Below are 13,879 nucleotides of genomic sequence, written 5' to 3'. Positions count from 1 at the left end.
CATGTATGTTGGGTTCAATGTTTACTGTTTTTATAGGGCTAGTTAAACGTTTTTTAGTATTCAGGAGTGGTTTATGTTAAGGGGTAGTAAGGTGTTTTTAGAGTTCAGGGAAGGTTAGTGTATAGGTGTAGTAAGCTTTTGTATGGTTTAGGGTGTGTAGTTTTAAGGAGTAAAATAGGTTTTTAGAGTTCAGGTCTGTGTAGTGTAAAGTAATAGTTAGGGTTCAATGATGGGATGTGAATTGGGGTATCAACTGATTTTTAGGATTTAAGGACAAATTGTTCCTGGCGAATGCCTCTTTTTGTATGGTAATCCCCATTTTTCTGGACTGATGCTGGTGTTTTTTTCTCTGTGCACTGGGACACTCCTAACCAGTGACCCCTTAAACATGCTGAAATTGGCCACACTCCTGAATTCCATATTTAACCTAGCTATAAGTGCATAGTATCTGGTACAAATGTGTACCTTGGGCCTGTAAGTCAAAGGCACGAGTGGACTGCAGCACTATTGTGCTTCCATTAAAGTTGCATGTCTCCAGGCTTGACCCTGCAACCTGGTTAGACAGTTGTAAAACTGCCAATTCGACCTGGCAAAATACACCTTTTGCCTGGCATAAGCCTTCCTTTTCAATAGGTACAAGTCATCCATAAGGTAGGTCCTAAAGTCCCTTAGGGCAGAGTGCATGGTATTTAAAAAGTAGGACATGTATGTTTATTATGTTTTTTATGTTCTGGCAGTAAAAATCCCCAAAGTTGTTTTTCACTGTGGCAAGGCTAGCTCTCCCATAGAAATTCGCTGGGTTGCATTATAACAGCCAAAGATGCATAACTTCAGTTTTGGGAATAGCTAGAAAAATGATTCAAATTACTGATCAAGTCGGATTTTGCATTACTATTTTGGAAAGGGCAAGTTACGATTTTTCCTTTGTAAGCTACATGTGGCTTTCTGTCAGTGTTTAGTGTCATCTGATTGTTAATGGCCCTCGTGATTAAATGTTTACTGATCCTAGATAGTGGACAAAGGGTGGTAAGCGGTTTTTCTCAATGAGCAGGATGGCCTGGGGGGCTGTTCCCAGTCCCTTCCTTTTTTAGGATTCAGAGATGAGTATGATTTTTTATATATTACTTAGGAATAATTAAAACTAAACTTTTTTTTTCTATGAAAAATAAAATAATAATTTAGAAAATGCAGTTTAATTTTAATAAATATGTATATATTTATATATATAACGCCAAAAAAGCACTGAAATGTGCCAATTTTACATTAGTATAACTTGTACTGCCATAGTTTTCAGACTTCATCAGTGATGTAATATATGAGGTCATAAGCAGGGAAAATAATGAGAAGTTCTGTTGCACTTCTGTAAGCGTTATGCTATTTGATACAGTTCTGAAAACCTTTGGTGTACTACCCCAGCATGGCCATATCCATTTTATGTGATATTTGCTTTTCTCAGTACTCTGAGAGAAGCCCAGTGGTTTGCAGTCTCTTCACCTGGCTCTCATGTTTTTTTTTTTTTTTTTTCAATAAACCAACTTACATATTCTGAAACGTGACTGTATTTAAATAGTTATCCCGGCAGATCGTGATGGGGTCAATGAGACGTGCTGACCCCAATCTGTGATGAGGTGTCAGTAATATACACTTAGACCTGGGCACCTCCGGGCTTAAAACTGAAGCGCGCAGGTCCGAGGCTATCAGTGGCACTACCCCTAGTCATGAGGGGGAGGTATGCCTAGTGCTTTGCCAGGCTGAAGAGGTCATGCCCACAGTAGCTGTGACATCTTCAATCCAGCAAATTTCATCACAGACAGCCAGGCACCTCGCATTTAGCGCTTGTCAAGCGCCTATCTTGAGACCTGAACATAGTGTCTGTCAGACTGACCTTTGCTAAGGCTGCCAGACACTCTTCATGTCTGCAAAAAAGGGAGGGGGAGCCACTGTCGCCTACAGTTATTGTGACCCGTCTCTAAATGTGTTTGAAACAATCCTTTTTTCAATAATCGCGTTAGTTTGTCTGCATCGGTCCGGTCTCGTGATGCTCTCATGCCATGAGGAGATGTAATTCATTATAGGTCATAGAAATGCTCACACTGAGTAAAACAGCTCACCATAATAATATTAACACCAATGTCTCCACTGTAACATTCAATAGAAAAGATAATCGGTTTTCTCATCTTCCACTCACTGCTATTAATGGAAAGATTTCAGCCCAGAACCAAGCAACAGGCAGAATGTTGGAAAGTGGATTATTAGTAGTGGCAAATATATATCTACCACTGGCAATAAGGCAACTGACACAAACTAGGGCTCAAAATAGGTCTGTGAAAATGATTCCCATGCTTATTTTTATTCATTTATTTATTTGCTGAGTTTTATATAGCGCTGGCTGGACCCGGAGGTATCGGAGCGCTTTACAAGAGGTTACATTGTTGTCCGGCTCAATATCCTCCATGCGCCATCTTGTCATCATTCAAGGCTTCGGCTCTTCCCTCACCGCCCCACCATCCGGATCATCAGCAGCCGCTCACTAATGTTGTTCTCTCCGGGCATGGGTGCGGTGGATTGCAGCGCTTTACTCACCCCATAACCGGTCCTCTCTCTAACCAGCACTCGCAGCAGTTCCCATGCGTAGGGCGGCTGTACCTGTCCAACGCTGATTGTTCATCTTCAATTACCCACGGGGACAGGAGTCTTGTCTCCCCCGGGGCTTATCACTGTTACTGGCTGTATTGGTGGCCGCGTTGCAATTCTGCTTTGTCCGCCCTCCGGGAGGCTCAGTGTTCCGATCCGCAACAGCTGTCCGCCATCCAGAGACAATGTACCAGACTTTCACTCAACAAACAAAGAATTAAATCAGGGTGCCTGAGATTGGAGCTTAACTTTCTTCTTTGCTTGCATTTAGAGAACAAGCTTTAGATATTAGGTCCGGTGATGCTGTTGTCTCCAAAATCTAGCGACTCGGCTTCTCTCGGCAGATACTGTCAGTCCTTTAAAAATACTTCGGAACGACTTTAGGAGCTCTGAAGTAAATGTAGGTTTATCAAAGAAACCTATCACGATCGAATCATGCATTCAAAAGATCATTGCCTGGGCTATAACTGCTCTTTGAAATGTAGTCTCAACTTTGTTTCCAATCAATGTTTGTCTTGAAAGTGATCTGTTTTAATCACTGCAAAGTTTTAATGTATTGTAAATATGGAGGGGTTAACTGTATGTTAAAGAAGAACTCTGGCAAAATATTTTTTCACCTGCCAACCCTTGGCGGTTCCAGTGTAGCAAACCCTAAACAAACATCTAAGATTTAACGTCTGATATTTTTTCTAAGAAAAGAGGCAACCGAACCTTGATGTGTCACGCCAGAATACATTTCAGCCCGTACTGACTAGTTTTGTATGCCTGAGTTCAGATGTGCCTGGGTCAATCTGTCTGCTCATCATACCCTCACACGTGGCTGCGCGCGCGGCTCAACCCTTGGTAGCTTGGCTGCGAGCAGGCAGTCTTAAATTAAGAGACAGGTATTTAAAGCATTTAAAAACACCAATTAAGTTTAATTAAGACACAACACACAATAGAAATCCAACACCAATCTATAAAGATAGGAAATATTTGTATCTTTTAAATGACACCAAATCGAAACAAATCCAATGTAGGGTATCGGAGATATGAATTTTTAAAGGGTTAGCAAAATATAGTACATAGAAACTTATAGCGCCTATTACGACAGCCAGTTGCTCTAGACCGGGACAAAGTCAAAGTTTCACGCCTTCCGCGATGAAGCCCTGTGCAGCTACCCCTCGCGGTAGGCCTCTGTCAAAGTTTTTACCTTCTGACTTCGAAACTTTACTGGAGCTTTTTCTCCTGGGGTTCCTCAGTGCTTTTCACCAGGCTCGATTTGATGAGGGTTCGCCGGCTTGGGTTTCGACCAGCTCTCGTTCAAACTCTGGAAGTCTGACCTCCAGAGCTTTTCAGTGGGACGAACCTGGAGGGCAAGCCTGCTCGCAGTTGAGGGTCGCTGGCTTGGCTGGCCAGGTCGAGTCGGTCCATTTATGGAACTTTTTTCCAGAATTGCTCCAAAGTACTCTAAACTTCTGGAACTTCTTCCTGAAGTCCCTTTGAGGTCCCCACATGTCCAAAACTTACTCCAAGGATCTGGAAGCTCCAAGATGGTCCTTGAAAGTTTGGGACTTCAATTTTCACAAACCACTTGGACAAAACCCTTACAAATCCACAGGAGTCACTCCAGGCTGGGGATTTTGTGATAGTCCAGGTGAGCTCTGTTAACCTTAAGCTTGCAGGGAGGCCACTCTTTAGTCATTTTGAAGCAGGTTTGATCCACAGGGCTGTAGTTTCAGATTGTGCAGCAGGCGCAGCCAGTCAGAGTGCAGGGCCTGGTTGGTACATATCAAATTTCCAGCATGGACCCTTCTTCTTCTGTGGTTTCAAGCAGCAGATCTGGGAGGCTCTGCCCCTCTCAGATACTTACTCAGTTTTCTCTGGGGTCAAACAGTAGGGCAACGCTGTCCAATGAGTTGCTGGGCAACACCCCAGAGCATGACCATTCCCTCCAAAGTGTGGCACCATGGTCTCCCAGAAAGCACTATTTCTCCAAAATTCAATATGGCTGAAGCAGAATGGCAAGAGCTGGCTGAACCAAGCTGGGATGGCTCATCTCCATAGTCTGCCTCCCCCTGGCATCTGTACATTCCTTCCTTAAGCCTTCTGGCTGGGTTCAGAGCGGTGGTCATAGATGGACCTGGCTTTCTCTGCCTGTCCCCCGGGCCTTTGAAGCTCATGGTTTATGCCCCTCCCCCTTGCTCTGGCATACCTATGCAGCAGAAGTCTCTCCTCCCAGAATGGCTTTTCACCTCAGGTACCACTTATCACTTCATCAAAGCAGCCTGGCTAATCCACTTAACTGACCAATCAGGACAGATCACTGGAAGGCTGAATTTTGGCTTACAGTTGAAGTCTTCTAACTTATTTTCTGTACATTGTATGATAAATTCAACAACAGCATATTGTTGGATTCATCAATATCATTCTCCCAAGTCCTTGAATGATATTTTTTTCTGTTATGTCTAGCGTTTGTTATTAAATAATAACTGATTGCCATGGTAACCTATGTGGGCCGGGATCTACAATGGGGAACATTAACTGGGAAATGTTTCCACCACCAAGGCTTATAAAACAACTTTTGTAAAGACCATGTCTATAGCTGCAGGACCCTCCACCTTTAGAACACCTAGGGGAGACTTTAGCGTTTCTGTATATGTAAAAGTATAGCAGATCCTCATTTCACAGTGCTTCTAGCACAAAAGTCAATTTTGGGAAGCACTTTACTACAATGTCTGCACTGCAATTTCACTATCCCCAGGGCATATAAAATCTCTTTTATAAGGGACCTCCTAGGGGAGAGAGACCCTGGGGGTACCTAATATGCCAAAATGTTGTAGTTTATCAATGTTGTAAGTACCCCAAACACCAAAGAAGAGTTTGGGCACAATGTACATCTTAAAAGCTGTCCTGCAGCACATGGCTGCTTTAAAATCGACCTCCGGCTTCAGCAGTGCACACATGCAAGTGCAGACAGGGCTGCTGGCCTCTAAACTGTCATGCCCTGTTATATATTAGGGACTTAAAGGTAGTTTCAATCCCCCTGACTTATATGTACTAGGGTCTTACAGGGATGGTCATGCCAATTATAGGGGTACCCTAACCCATAGTGTACCCTAGTGTATGTAGGTGTTTTCACTGTATTCGAAGTGTGTTTCAGCATTGCACTTGCCCTGGGCCTGGTTAGGCAGTTGGAGTCCGCTACCACCAGTACCAGTACGCAAAATAATGGGGGTGCCCAGGGCACCGGAAGACTTTACAATAAAGAAACTCTTCCATTTCGGCTTTACTCTTAAATTTGTGGTGTATGGAGTCAGTGCTGTCAGGCAGATCTGATCCATGAATGCCTGGACTATGGGCAGGGCTGCTGCAATTTTGCAAGTACTGACTGGAGTTTTTAGCATAACTAGTGGTCTACATTTACCTCAATTGTGACATAACCATCGACTGCATAATCTCTACCTTCACTGACCCATAATTCCAGTGGGCATGATTAAAGGCCGGCACTTCACGCCTCTTTTTGTTGGCGGGTGTGGGGGGTGGTGGGGATAGTAAGTGGTCTTTTTAAGACACCGGTCAGTAAATGGCTTTTGTTTAGCGTCAAACGCCTGCCTGCTGGAATTCTAGTTTTTCAGGATAGGATTTCATGTGTCTGCAATGCTAGGCATGTCCAGTTGTGCTTTTTCCCCTTACACCCATGTGAAACTAATCGGCGCAATGTGAGGCAGATTGATTACTAAACACCACCGAGGGAATTCTGTCAGATTTAAAACTTTTCATCCATTTCTGCTTTGAATCCAGATAGAAAATGTAACTATTGTTTGCTGTTTCTACGTGGCTGCCAAGTGACCCCCATCTGATGTGCTACACCTTCAGTCACTCTGCAAAGTCGGATTCATGAGCTCCAGCTTACAGTGTGACAAACATAGCTACCAGTCCCAAAAAGCAATGCACTGCTGGTTAAACAACAGAACATGCTGAAAGTGACATACATGGTCTAGGGCATGGGTATTCACAAGCATTGGCTCGGGGGCCCAAAAGTACAATTTAGGTATGGTATAACCAACGGTCACACTGATGGTCAGGCTTGGACCAGGGTTGGGGGGCACTGACCAGAAAAGAGGAATACAATACAATAAAATAGACTGGCTTCTGAGTCTACATAAAGTAAGAGTTAGGAGTTCATGCCTCTTATTTAAAGGGGACTATAAAATGCTGGATTTTGAAAAAAGGAATATGTGAATACGCTTGAACTACAACTACATGTGGGGGTGTTTGGGGCGCCTCCTATAACATTTCCTAAATCATGTAACATAGTGCATCTTGAAATACAAATCACCCATCAAATTGATAGCGGGTCAGGTGATCCTAGGTGTATAGGATATGCTTATGGTTAAAATCTATTAAAGTTAAGTTGCAGTTTAGCAATGCATGTGTAACAAATAACTAAAGTGGTGAACTTCATTTTTGCATTAGTGTCGGACAGAATGATGCTATTTGCCAAGTATGTATTTCAAGTATTTCTATGAGGAATTAGTGGATCAGATTCTCCAACTGCAAGTGCCGGCAGGGTCGGATTGGTAAGGTGGGCAGTGGTCAATGGGCCGGTATCTGAGTTGCACCTGTTGGCCTCCTTTTTGAGCAGCGTGGTGGCCTATTTGGGCTGTGACAGATGCCATGAGCAGCCCAGTGGGGGTCTTAGCGGCCTTTCCAGAGGCAGATGGGCCTCTATTACCTCCCTTTAACCAACGGGGCGGAGGGGTCATTCCCAGTCTCCAGCTGGACCGGTCCATTAATGTATGCAGATTAGGCAGGGGGCCAGAGCAGAAGTGGCCTCTCTTATATTTAGGTGTGGTTCACCATGTATTTATTAATTTATTTATTTTTATTTATTTATTTATAAAGTTTTATATAGTGCGAACTTGACCCAAGAGAGTATCAGAGCGCTTTACATTTAGGATTGTTGCATTAAAAGTTACATCAGTTACAAGAGCATAGTAAGGTACAGTAAAGATAAACAATGTTTCAAGAATTCGTAGGAGGGAGGGGAGGAAGGAGTAATAGCGGGGAGACTAGGAGGAACTGTGCCCAATGTCCGGCTGGGTAGGTGACGGTCAAGGGAGAAACCAGGGCCAATCACCTCATTAGCTGTCTAGCAGCTCCACCGGGCATCAGCCATGTTGCTCAGGTCTCAGCATTCAGGTAAACCAGTTTTTAGTTTATTTGATTTGAGAAGGTTATATAGCGCTGGCTAGACCCGGAGATATCAGAGCGCTATACCAGAGGAACATTGCTTTACAAATTACATCAGATACAATAGCGTAGTAAGGTACAGTAAACAAACTACGAGGTTGAGAGAATTTTTGGGAAAGGAGGGGAGGAAGGAGCCATAGCAGGGAGACGAGGAAGAACTGTGTCCAATGTCTGACAGGGTAAGTGTCGGTCGAGGGGGAAACCAGGGCCAATCTCCTCATTAGGTGCCTAGCAACTCCACCGGGCATCAGCCATGTTGCTCAGGTCTCAACAATCGGGAAAAACAGTTTTGATTACATACATAGGCTATGAGGATAGAGGTAACAGAAGGAGGCCGGGGGGAGGGAGTAAAAACAAACCAGAGAAGGAGCTGGGGCTACCGTATTGGCCGATGGGGGATGTGATCAAGGTCTGGTCAGAGTCCGGTGGTAGGGAAAACTGTGGCAGCCATCTTGGGGTTAGGCCAGGGATTCTGACCTTGGAGTTAGAAACAGTCGGTACTCATTTTAGTCTTTCGCTCGAAGGGGGCCTCGAGCAGGGACATGCCAGCATCTGGATGAGTAGCGCCGGGATTAGGGTTGTGAAAGAGCTTCTGGTCGCCATGTTAAGGTCAGGCACGTCCGGCAAGTCCCCGGAATGCCACCGATACCCAGGAGCAATCCGCAATCCGATCTCTCAAAGTGCAGGGGCGTCCCCCCGCCACCATTTGAATCACTGTCATTACCTCAGAGTACCTTTTAGCTATTGAGAAGTGTGGGTCCTCTCTCATCAAAGGTACTGTATCTCTAAGAAGTGTTGGTATTCTAACCTTCTAATTAAAGAATACAGGTACCTTACAATAGCTTTTCATTTAAAACACCGGATTACTGGTTTTGCCTGCATTGGCCTCAATTTCACCCGCATGGGGTATACCGGTCAGAAATATGCCTTCAGCCCATAGTTTATGTTGAGTGATATAACTCTGCTTGAAAAGCCCACCAAGATGCTCATTTGTATCTCCACTTCTAAGAATTCAGAACAAGCGGTGTCTCTTAATGTAACGAAAGCCACAGTTTACAACAGGGGAGGCAACGTGGTTAGGATAGGATTTGCCTGTGTTCGGGTTGGTAGTAGAAGTGCTGGTGTAGAGATGCTGTTTGTAAAAAATGAACATTATCCTTGTTCAGTACTATAAATGCTGATCGGATTGACATCACCCATCTAGTCTTTTTTTTCTTTGCTCCCTTTAGAATATCACAAGGTGATCAGAAGAAAATATGAGCTTTCTTTGCAAAATCCAGGACCAAAGATGATGAGTAGCCTACTCACAAACAAGCTAAAAAAGATGATTCTCCTAAACTGGATAAAGGGAGCAGTGGGGATTGTGAAGTGTGAGAAAAGGCACTAGATGGGTTTGAGACCGATACCTGCAACCGCGTTCTCATCCCCTGTGGAGACATATGTCAGTTTGCTCATAGAAGAGTACAATAACTGTAATATTGAAACTGAGGTAACATCAAGCAATAGCAAGCAGTCTGCAACATTACTCTTTGAAAACATGTAGCTACAGTTTTTCCAGAGACGCGTTCGGTCCATATGTTGGAAACACAGTTGTTTGTCACAAAGCCACTTGGTTTGGAATAAAGCAACCTCACGGAATTAAACTGCCCAGAAATGGATGAAGTCAACTCTATACTCCGATTGTCCCAATACAGACAAATCGAGGAAGTCACTAAGGAACAAAATAACTGAACATGCACAAAAGAAAGCACACATGATAGTTTCAAGGAGCCTAGAGCAAGCAAAAAAAACGTCCAATCAGAAGAAATATTAACAACAGTTAGAAATGTTGTCTGGCTTATAAGGAAGCAAAGCAAACCAACAGAACAGAGATCGATTACCATCAGTTGAATGGACTGGATATGGGCTGAATTTTGCACTCTGCTGCAGCCTGTTCAAATATACTACAACACATATCCAACATAATTGAGTTTTCCGTAAATGTGATTTTGTTTTTGTTGGATGACGCCACTACTTAAAGTGAGAAAAGTATTTTAATTTTGTACATGCTAATGCAGCTGGCTGACATGGAGTCTGCAGATAATGTGTTTTACCTCATTGAGCATTGTTAACCGATTTACTGCCTACACCCAAAAAGGCCCAACTAACACAAGAGTACTTTCCTATATAATGTTTAGTTTCAATTGCTGCTGATGGAACATCAGTGATGTTTGTTCATAATAGTGGTATTATAAAGACATTCCAAGAAAGAACTGTTCTCAATATCGTAGGCTTGTATAAAACTTGTAGTCAATGATGTCATGTATGATGTTGGCGTTACAAATCATTTAAAAAACTTGCTTGAAGCGCTGTATTCTCCATTTAGCACATCTGTAAAATAAAGTATGAAGCTGAAAGAATGTGCAGAAGCTCTTGACATTCAGCTTTGTAGAATAGGTCGGGTATTGGATTCTCCCTGGGTTTCATCCTGCTTCAGCATAGGAGAGGCTTTATGGACTACTTGTCATGCTGTCTTCAGGTACTTTACTATCGTAGCTGATAATGGTTCATCTGACAGCTCAATATGGAACATGTACACAGGCCTAGGTTGGCAGTTATCACCTGTCTTGTTTGTCGCTAATCTAAGTATCATGTCTGATGCTCTTTAAGAGTTATCAGAGCTGTGTCTTGAGTTACAGAAAGGTGACATCACAATCACTGATGCTCATCATGCTATTCACTGATAAATATCTGTGTTTAAGGCAATAGTAAACAAGGAAGGGAAATATTTGCTGTGTTAAAAGGTAATTGAAGACATACATTCCAAGATATAAACACTACCAGTAATATAATTCAGCAGGATCAACTTTTTCGTAGCCTTGCAGAATTATTTTTTAAAAATCTCCACACGTGGTGGTACTGCTACTGAAACCATGAGTGGGTGTGACGAATTGATCAGTGGATTGAAAGTTGTGGACAGACAGTACTAGCCTGAAGAACTGCCTACCCTTCTTGAAGAAAGCAGAATTGAGTTTCTCTTTGAAAGGTTTGACCTCAGCAGCAGTGAAGCAATACAAGCTTATATGAGTATAGGGATGTGGCGGCAAAGAAATGAAAGGGAGTGCAAGGAGCTTTTAAATGCAGTGAACATTATTGCCATTTCTATAGCGGAATATGAGCGAGGATTTTCCAATCGCTGTTGACTGACACCACATCTTTGATGTTCTTAAATCGTGTTGGCCCACCATTGAATAGATTCAACCTCATCCCTTATGTTAAGTCATGGCTTGCAAAAGGATGAAGAGCTACTTATGACACTAGAAGCAAGGCAAGAAAAGAGTCGGCACAAGGAATTTAGATTATTTTGGGACACAGAGGAATGAGTATTTATGGCAGATGTTCCATTGCTATAAATTACATTTAGAACAGCGGCGACCGGCACAGGTAAACGCGGTGGGGCGGGTGGGAGCAGGGGGAAGTGGACAGATGACGAAATAGGTATAATTAATTCAATCAATAAATAACACCTACTCCATCGTCCGTTGGCTTCCCCCCTGCACCGCCTTACCGCACATACCTGTGCCGTCCGCCATTGATTTAGAATTAGCTGAATGTTGCAATGCACATCTAAAGATTGTTTTGTATATTCTGTTTTCGTCTGTTTTGTATGTTTTATTTATTTTATGTATGAAATACTTTATCAGATATAATTTTTTTTATAAGATGTATTCATTTGCATCTGGAGTTTCTATTTATTGTCTGTTTATGCTGTCCTCATATGTTTTTGTCTGTTTTGATTTCATTTTCATTATGTTTGTTTATAAATGTCTTCAATTAAAAAGTTCAGATGTAAGTAATGTATCATCCCTGTGTTAAGAAATGCGGTTGAATGTTTTGTTCAATTGTTATTCCTATTCCTGGTTTTCCAAAGATAGTATATATGCACCTCCTTCAGCTATAAATAACAGCAGCAAAAGCCAAATCTGTAATAAACACAGTTCTTTATATTTATTTTCCAAACGTTTGTTCCTCTGAAGGGATCAACCTGTCATCAACTGAACCTCAGCCCTCTACCGTTGACAAGGGTTTCTTTCAAGTGTACTATTAATTTTACTCAATTTGATGTGCCAAAGTTTGTTGTTTTTACTCTGTTTTGGTTATGTTTGCTACAAAATTTGCATGTGGGTTTAATTACCTGTTTGGAACAGTAAGAATCAGGACCACCTACCTCTTCACATGCCCCAGCCTTTGCCCTCTGCCTAACCTAAACCACAACAGTACTGGCATATTTTACCCTTTGAGAGTACCCTTTCAATGGGTATGGCTTTTTAGGGAATTTAAGTGAAAACTGGGCTGAAAAATTCACTGTTATCCCTTTTTTTCCCCAAATGTTCTTTGGATGAAATCTCACCTTCCTAAGTTCTTTAAGAGCGTCCGTCATGCTCATTGCGCTGTCCCTGCGCTTCTACTTTAGGCATTGTACATGCAGGCAGTGGGTGGAGTCAGCAGGGACAGTAGGCAACACTAGTGGGCAGTGGCCACCTACGAAAAAGTACAGGCAACTGACTGCCTGTAAAATTTCATCTGGGCTGGGGAAGAATCAGTTGTTATATCAGTTGTGCATTGTAATATGTGATGGGTTGGTGCGGAGTAAGTCCCCACCCACGTACCCTCATTTGGTTGTCTTACCTTCCCACCTCCCAGCATTACTGCATCACATAACAAGTGATGAAAACATTAAAACACATAATAGATCCATTTGTCTGACGCAATCCCACCCTGAAGTTATTGACACATAACAGGTGTTAGTTTCCAAGATCAGCATTAGTCAGTCAGTCAAACCTGGAAGTCACAGGATCAAATCCTAGTAGTTCCCCTCAAATATGCATCCATGCAGTGGTTCATTAATCGACTGAGCCACCACCCTAGGCTTAATGCACTCATTTTCACAGAATAGAAGCGCCTGTACCTAAAATATATATTTGTATTTCTTCTTCAAGAAAACAAGGTTGAGAGGAGACCTGATGGTTTTAGGAGCTTTATTAAGTTCTCGCCCAGTTGGTGTGGTTGGATTAGTTGCTTTGCCAGACCCTGGTGTCTCTTTCAAGCTTAGTTACTATTGTTACAAATAATTTAGAAAGGACGTTATATAGAATAAATGCGATGTTCCACTCAGTGAAGGCTCTGATTCAGGAAGTTAGTGAATACTGTGAAAGACAGAAAATGGTTATCAATGATACAAATGCAAAAGTAATAACTGTTTGAAATGCAAAATCCCTAATAATGTTTAAAGTTCAAGGTAATTTTTCGGAAAGTGTCAATGTTAAGAATTATTTAGGATTGAGACTTATCTAAGAAGCCGCTAGAGAGAGTGAAGAGTTGCGTAGATATTTGTTAACCAGGCTGTACTTCGATCTACCGATGGTGCAGGCAGCTTGCATTTAGGACCATGCAGGGAGCAAAGGAACATCTGTCCCTGTTAGCAGTGTAAATCGGGGGTAAGAACTCCCTGAAGGACTCACTGAGCAATGTCTTCCCCTCTTCTGTGTATTCTTAGGGAAGATTTGCAGTATGTTTGGCACCCGAGGGGTGGATTTCTTGTGAGTTGGGACAATGCCTTGCTTCTGATGTTCTGTCCCAGGCTCCTGATAAAGGTGCTTTGGCAGTGAATAATTTGATGTGTGCGTAGCCAGAGATTCTCTTGTTTGCCTTTACTCATTGCCTCATAATTCCCAGGCTTGGCTGCTTAGTGGCAAGAGAGTGCTGTGGTCATAGTTCCTTTTTGGCCCTTGGAGGCGGGATGCTATAGTATCATATTCCTTCCAGTCTCCTCCTCCTCCTTTGGCTCTTTTTCTCTAGAGGATACGCATCTTGGTGTGGCATCGAAACATTATGTATTGAAACGTCTGTGGCTGTATCTGGGAGTGGTCCTCGCAGTGCACCTTTCTGAGGCCATGTGTTGAGAGGGATGAAATACCAGGAGAATGGGAGCTGGTGTGAGTTCCGAAATTCCTTCAATATTGGTTTACTT

General features: G+C 42.7%; 1 protein-coding gene across 1 annotated transcript in view; it reads left to right on the top strand.

The window, feature by feature from the left end:
• TTLL11 (tubulin tyrosine ligase like 11) overlaps window positions 1-13,879 on the top strand; it is a 749,536-nt gene that overhangs the window by 70,829 nt on the left and 664,828 nt on the right. The gene's annotated exons all lie outside the window — the stretch shown is intronic.

The sequence above is a fragment of the Triturus cristatus genome, chromosome 1_2 (genome assembly GCF_964204655.1).
Source record: "Triturus cristatus chromosome 1_2, aTriCri1.1, whole genome shotgun sequence".
Classification (NCBI taxonomy): Eukaryota; Metazoa; Chordata; class Amphibia; order Caudata; family Salamandridae; genus Triturus; species Triturus cristatus.
Note: the sequence above shows the minus strand (reverse complement) of the source record. Positions and strands in the feature narration are given on the sequence as shown.